Source organism: Triticum aestivum, chromosome 2B (assembly GCF_018294505.1).
Source record: "Triticum aestivum cultivar Chinese Spring chromosome 2B, IWGSC CS RefSeq v2.1, whole genome shotgun sequence".
In the NCBI taxonomy this organism is placed as follows: Eukaryota; Viridiplantae; Streptophyta; class Magnoliopsida; order Poales; family Poaceae; genus Triticum; species Triticum aestivum.
In genome coordinates this window covers 238,769,482-238,777,832 of record NC_057798.1, presented here as the reverse complement: position 1 = coordinate 238,777,832, position 8,351 = coordinate 238,769,482, and positions in this window count along the sequence as shown.

The following is an 8,351-nucleotide window of genomic DNA, read 5'->3' as shown; positions in this document are numbered from 1 at the left end:
GAGTCATGGAGGAGGCACGCTTCGCTCATGGGTTGGCAGAGGCGGCGCCATTTTTCCGAGGCTTGAAATCTGCCCGCCCTTGGCCACTATGTTGAGTTTTCTGCCACCGGGTTGGACCTTCCCCTCTGGCTTGTACTGATGCTTCTTCCTTGAAGAAGAAGGTGGAGAAGATCTGGCTTCCAGCACTATTGGAGGCAAAGTGAAGGGAGCTAAGGAGAATATGTCATCCCGACGCAACACCGTTGACCTTGTATGTCAAGGGAACCATCCCGATCATATCAGAAGGATAAGCGTGGATAACCCCTACCTAGCGTGCCAACTTTTGGTTTTCTAAGACCGACAGTACAATCAAGAGATGGTAGATTTCTTGGAGGGGATGAGAGCTGTGGATCAAGATGGTAGCACACAAGACAAGATGTTTACCCAGGTGGTTATATTACTTGAGTGCACACATGCGATTGGGATGTTCGAAGAGATTTATTTGTTGTGTTACAAGCATTCAACCGTGGGTGTGTTTGTGGAAGAAGATGGTGGGTAGGTGAAAACCATAGCTAGATGGCTTAGAATATTGTGTCTTGTCCTGAGAGGGGCCCTACCTTGGCTTATATACTTGGCCTGGCTAGGGTTATATGGCTCGGGTCAGAATACTAGTGAGCTCATCCCGTTGTTAGAAATAGATCATGTCATGTGCGGGTAGCCGCCTGCTTCCTTGCCTTGAAAGTTGGTGCCCGGTTGGCGCCTAGGCACGAGTGACTGACTTGGTGCCTTGGTAAACAATGTGGCATGTCCTACACCCGATTGACATGCCCAAGTGAAAGGATCGAGATGATGACTAGAGGATGGTGAATAGACGTTTTGAAAGTTTTACAAGTTTGGTTTTATCCTAATGCATAATTAACTAAATGGATACTTTTAAAGCATAAATCCTAAATATGATAGGCTCAACTAAGTGCACCAACAACTATGCTAAACAAGATATGCACTTAAGGAAACTAGAAGCACAAACAATATTAACAGACATGGAGATGTTGGAGCAATTAAGCAATTCAAACTAGCACACCATATACCAATATGAGCAAGTATGAATTGCGGAAAAGTAAAGGATGTGGGAATGAGATGAACACAAGTGAGTCAGGGATGTGGATTTATCCCGAAGTTCACACTCGTGAGATCGATCATCTTTGTTGGAGCGGTGCCGAAGCCAAAGCTCCGGAACGCCACCAAGTGGCTCACCGTGTTCTCCCCTTCCGAGTCACCCCTAATGATGAGCCTCGATTCACTCGATCTTGGTCTTAAAGGTGACCATCAAAGATTTACAAACTTATCTAGAGCACACCACAAGCAAGGAAGCTTTCAGAGGAACCTTGACCACCTATGGCACTTCAGACCCTTCCCTAGAGCATACCGCAAATGGAAGCTTCTGAGGAAACCTCGGCCACCTAGGCCTCTTCACAAACTTCTCAAAGATATCACCAAACCGTCTAGGAGGCAGAATCCTTCAACAGTAATGAACTTATGGGCTCCCACTCAAATGAATTGATGCAGGGAGCTCAAACCAATGCAACACAAAGCAAGTTTGAGCAACAAATGCTCAATTCACCTCAATATCACAAGATGCACCTCAAGAAAGTAGGACACTGAAGAGAGGGGATACAATGGAGGAAATAAACAAAAAACTCCCAAGATCCATCCACAAATCCCCCTTCACAAAGAGGGGAGATGGAGTTTGGTGGATGTGGTTTGCATCTCGAAATGATGGTTAGAATGTGTATGAACAACCAATAAATCGGTGAAGAAGAAGAGCTCTTATAGCCAACCCCCAAAACTAGACGCGTTGGGGCGCCAACAGAAACTTCCTAGACACCCTGTGCCCATGGGGGTCAAGACCTTGTGCCCACGTAGTCCATGTGAAGGGGGGCCCCGTGCCCATGGCATCATAACTCTATGCTCATGGGGTACCTAGAAACAACCCAAAGCAGGAAACTAAAACATTCATAACTATGGCATACGAACTCCGATTTCGATGATCTTGGGCTCATTTTAAAGCTATGGATAAGCTCAAGGTCCTCACGTGGAGACCACCCAAGATAAACAAGAAATAATGATGAAAAACATGCAAAGGTTTGAGCGTTCTACATGCAATGTATTCAAGCTACTCGCCTAAAAGTCCCTCTTGATAGTATGACTATCAAACCTATAATCCAGTCTCCCACCAAGCACCACGAGACCAGTAAAACTTGGGAAACTAGCTAGGTTATTCGTTTGCCTTGCGTATTCCACTTCATATTGATAATGACTTAAATGCTTTCATCAATTTGGACTCCTTTTCTTGACCACAAACACTTGGTGGACATATTCGAATTGCTTCCCCATATTGCAATGAGTGAAGCCTTCACTTAAGAACATCTTCACATGTAGACAATCACAATGTGGACAACAAGCTTCAAAGCATATAACCTCCGTCTTCTTATCTTGCATATTGACTCCTCAAACTCGATGACCATCACCACTTGATGTCATCCTCACATAGGCTACTCGAAATCTTTCTTTTGATGCAAACCCATGAGAAGCACTTAACCCACATAGACATAGAAAACACATAGCATGGGTTAGTGCACAAAAAAATCACAATTACTGAACATACCACTAGATCACTTGATCCCATGTGTTACATTGTTTGCACTTGTGTGTTGACCATCTAGATACAATCTTCGAGCTTCATCTTGGTCAACCAACATCTTTACTTCATGCTACATATTGGTTTCTTCAAAGCCATAATGAACTCTTCATTTTACTTCATCTCTTCAAGACTAGATCACCAATGACTCTTTCATGACTATATCAAGATTCACAAAGAACATGATATTGGTGAACAGTTGCTCTTTTAAATGGACATAAAAAACTCTTGAGAGGTAGAATGCATTCTTCGCTCTAGTTTATTGCTTCAAGACATGATCAACCAAAACCCAACACATGAGCTGATCTTCTCTTGATCATACCATAGCTTGAATTATTCTCTTTAATTATACTCTCAAGACCTTGATTCTTATAAGCCCATATGTGTGAACCTTTGAGATCCTCCAATGAACTCCACCTTGATCATATTTGGTTACCCCTTGAGCTTGTGGCCACCTCGTGGCTCTTCTGGCCTCCTCCCGAAGCTTCCATGGTGTCTTGTGGTCCAAAAAAGAACGTCAACAAGCTTCATTCCTTTTGGACTCCGTTTGGTATTGATTTTCTGTAAAGACAAAAACAAGGAAAAAACAACAAATGGCACTGGGCACTAGGTTAATAAGCTAGTTCCAAAAAATGATATAAAATTGCATAAGCATAATTATGCATATAAAACATCCAAGATTGATAATATAATAGCATGGAACAATAAAAAATAATAGATACATTTGACTCGTATCAATGACAATCTTAAGAAGAGGGTTTATATAATGAATTTTGAAACAAGTATGCAATTTATCTAAGAATAAGTTTTATACTTGAGGTGGTTTTGATAGCCTGAAATATCACAAAGGTAGTTGATGTTACCAAAACTGGTTGTACTAGCATCAGAATGCTACACAAGAATTTGATGCTAGTAGAACTGCACTATATAGGGGAAGTGATAGTCCACAAGTATAGGGGATCGCAATAGTTTTCGAGGGTAGAGTATTCAACCCAAATTTATTGATTCGACACAAGGGGAGCCAAAGAATATTCTCAAGTATTAGCAATTGAGTTGTCAATTCAACCACACCTGGATAACTTAATATCTGCAGCAAAGTATTTAGTAGCAAAGTAGTATGGAAGTAACGGTAACAATAGCAAAAGTAACAGAAGCAGTTTTGTAGTGATTGTAACAGTAGCAATGGTAAAGTAACTAAGCAAAGAGCAATATGTGAAAAGCTCGTAGGCATTGGATCAGTGATGGATAATTATGTCGGATGCGATTCCTCATGTAATAGTTATAACATAGGGTGACACAGAACTAGCTCCAGTTCATGAATGTAATGTAGGCATGTATTCCGAATATAGTTATACGTGTTTATGGAAAAGAAATTGCATGACATCTTTTGTCCTACCCTCCCGTGGCAGCGGGGTCCTATTGGAAACTAAGGGATATTAAGGCCTCCTTTTAATAGAGTACCGGACCAAAGCACTAACACTTAGTGAATACATGAACTCCTCAAACTACGGTCATCACCGAGAGTGGTCTCGATTATTGTCACTTCGGGGTTGTCGGATCATAACACATAATAGGTGACTATAGACTTGCAAGATATGATTAAGAACTCACATATATTCATGAAAACATAATAGGTTCATATCTGAAATCATGGCACTCGGGCCCTAGTGACAAGCATTAAGCATAGCAAAGTCATAGCAACATCAATCTCAGAACATAGTGGATACTAGGGATCAAACCCTAACAAAACTAACTCGATTACATGGTAAATATCATCCAAACCATCACCGTCCAGCAAGCCTACAATGGAATTACTCACGCACGTCGGTGAGCATCATGAAATTGGTGATGGAGGATGGTTGATGATGATTACAGCGACGGATTTGAAAGTGCTAGTATCGACTAGAGGGGGGGGGGTGAATAGGCGATTTTTATGGAAGTCTTCAAAACTTGGAAGTTTCGAAGACAAACAACAGAAACAACCTAATTGATATGCAGCGGAAGATAAACTAACCTAAACAAGCCATAGTCAAGTATGTAATGATATGAAAGTACAGGACTAATAGCCGTTAGGCAGTAAGGATCACGTTGGAAGATAGTATGAATCCAATCAACAATAGTAGTCAAGCAATGAAGTCAAACAGATAAACAGATAGGCAATGACTTCACGAAGACAAACTTAAGTAAGGTTGGAAGGGATAGAACCAGTTGCTTGTTGAAGACACAGGATTTGTTGGACCAGTTCCAGTTGCTGTGACAACTGTACGTCTGGTTAGGGAGGCTGAGATTTAACTCAGAAGACCGTGTCTTCACCTTATTCCCCTTGAGCTAAGGACACCCAGTCCTCGCCCAATCACTCAGGGAGACTTCCAAACCTTCAAAGACTTCGTTCACCGGCAATCCACAATGACTCTTGGATGCTCAGAATGCGACGCCTAATCGGCTGGAGGATTCACAGTCCTCAAGTGTAATAAGTCTTCAGGTCACACAGACAGAAAGACTTCAGTGATGCCTAACACTCTTTGGCTCTGGGTGTTTGGGCTTTGTCCTCGCAAGGATTTATCTCTCTCTCTCTCTCAAATTCTTCGAGGTGGGTTGCTCTCAAACGACAAAAGCCGTGCACAAACTCTGAGTAGCCACCAATTTATGGTGTAGGGGGTGGGCTATTTATAGCCACTAGGCAACCCGACCTGATTTGTCCAAAATGACCCTGGGTCACTAAGGAACTGACACGTGTTCCAACGGTCAGATTTCAAACACACGCGACAACTTTACTTGGGCTACAAGCAAAGCTGACTCATCCAGCTCTGGATGAGATTTGCTCTCATTGTCTTCGCTCGAAGACATAGGATTTGGGTTGAGCATCACTTCAGTCACTCTGACTTAGTTCACTTGGACCCCACTTAACAGTACGGTGGTTCCTATGACTCAACAAAGAAGAAAAGGAAACAACAAAACCACAGTCTTCGCGCTCCAAAGTCTTCACTCAATGTCTTCTCATGTCATAGTCTTCAATATGAATATCTTCTCATACCACCATTGTCTTCAATGTCTTCATACATTGTAGGGGTCATCTCCGGTAGGTAAACCGAATCAATGAGGGACACTACCTGCGTTATCCTGCAATTCTCACAAACGCATTAGTCCCTCAACCAACTTTGTCGTCAATACTCCAAAACCAACTAGGGGTGGCACTAGATGCACTTACAATCTCCCCCTTTTTGGTGATTGATGACAAACTGGTTGAAGTTTTCAACGGGGATAAAGTATGTGAAATTGTAAGGATAGGGAATTGTCTTCATAAGTTGCAAGGGCTCCCCCTGAAGATGTGCATATAAGTAATTTGCTTTTGGATTGCAAATGCACATGGCAGGTTGTACTTGTGGAGATCCACTTCAACTTATGAAGCTAATTCATCATGCATGAAATGATATAGCAAGTAATATGACATGCATAATGAAAAATGGACGTCTGCAGAATGATCTAAGTGCGGAAGTTATCATCGCACATGCGGAATTTATCATCGCATCATAGTAAAGCAAACAAGTAGCAGAAGTAGCATACGACCATCAAGTTTAGGTGTTACAACTCAAAGAACCAAATGTTTCAAAACGCAAGAGTTGTAAGCACGTAGCAAAATATAATGCAACCGCCCATATGAACCCGCTTGAAGACTATCAACTCATACGCTTCTCCCCCTTTTGTCAGTAATGACCAAAAAGGTTTGAAGACATAGAGCATCTACTCGTCATGAGTAGGTGAAGCAGCTGGGTCGTTGTCGTTGGTTGGCGGTGCAGAGGAACTTGGTGCAGTGTCGATGCACACAGTAGTAGTTGGAGGTGGTGAAGTAGCGTCATCTTCATCATCGATCACTCTGGCATTAACTGTTGCCGCGGAAGAAGAATATTCAGAGTCTTCAAGAGATGGAGTTCGACGCAGGGTAGCAGTCCTTGGAGGAGTGGAGTCGAACTGGAATCTTTCATTGAAGCCATCATCTTGAAGATCAGCTTCAGCACTGAGCAGAGTCAAACTCTTCCATGATCTTCGGCAAGTTTCATGAGCAACAAAGGCATTCTTGGTGGCAAGGTTGCGAATGCGATTGACATCCACCAAGAGGCTTTGCATTTGGCGCTTGAGCCAGAAATGATGCTTATCTTGCTTCTGATGAAGAGCCACAAGAAGCTCTCGGTCATTGAGAACACGAGAATGCTTCCGAGGCCTTTGTGCAATGGTGCTTTCAGTGGCTTCAGTTGGCGCTCTGTGAGGCAGACGGGTGTTACCAGCCAGTGGATAGAATCTTGTTGCTGCTTGAACACCTTCAATAGGCTGAGTGAAGCTTTGGTGCTCAATGTTCTGAAGACAAAGTGGCGTCTTGGCAGGGTCAGAGTATACAGCATCAACTGACATATCAACCTCGGGCAGAAATATTATGTGATTGCGAGCAGAGGGCTGATAATTGACAGATGAGTGTCGCTTGATGAGGCGCATGACCCATGGAGCATAAAACTTCAGACCAAATAGGTCAGAGCCGGAAGCAGCAAGTTGCCTTATGAAGAATTCCTAAGTGTTGAAGCTAATGCCATTGAGAATGTAGAAGACCAAAGTCTTCATAGCTCCTTCAAGCTTGGCCGCTGATGAGTGTCCCTTGACTGGCCATAGAGTTCGCCTGATGATATGATATATGGTACGAGGCAGATACTCAAGGTCTTCAACAAATAAATGTGTGGGATACTCAGCGTCAGATGGCAAAGGCTTCATCATGCTCAGCATCTGACTCATATTGGATTCTGGCTTGTGAAAGATGCTCTCCACAGCATTGCGGTGTAGCTGACAGTTAGGCTCATACAGTTCTCTAGCAGTGGCTAGCCTAGTAAGCTCGATGATATCCATAGCTTTGGCTTCATGATGAACATTTCTAGTCATCCACTCGAGAACCCAAGTCTTGATGTCTCTGTAGTAGCCGCGAATGTGCAGAGTGGCATAGAATTGAAGCAATAGCTCTTCATTCCAATGTTCCTTGTCTGTCACAAAGTGGAGCAGACCAGCATCACGAAAGCAGTCAAGTGCTTCTTCTAAGCACGGCAGTCCAGCAATAGCTTCAGTGTCAAGGCGCATATGGGGGAAAATGCGCCCTTGATCATATAGCACGCATGAGTAATAGCTTCTCTGCTGATAGCTCCAGAACCGATCTGATGAAATTCTTGGCTTGGAGTAGGGGTTCTTGCCGCTGTCAAAGAAGGTATTGTGGCTGTTGAAGCCATTGGCATTGAAGGACCCGGGGGAGTTGGCAGTACATGGAAAGCGTGGCAACCTGGGCTTTGGCTTCTGGACCCGAGGCCGATGCTCAACATGATAGTCAAATTGGGGTCCTGAGGCAGAAGGCGGAGGCACCAGAACGGGCCATTGGACAGTGACAAGATGACCGTGATCGTATGCTTGCTCAATAGTGTGAGGCCTTGGTGGCGGAACAGGAGCAGGGGCAACATCAGAGGAGTCAGGCTGCACGACAGGTGTTTCAGGAGCAGTTGTCATATTTGCTTCAGGTGCAGCCTCCTCATTGGCGTCAGGTGCAGCAGTCTCATGAGCTGCAGGTGCAACATCCTCATTGACTTCAGGGGCAACATCCTCATGGGTTTCAGGTTCAGGGGCCACATTTGCTTCAGGCACAGTGGCC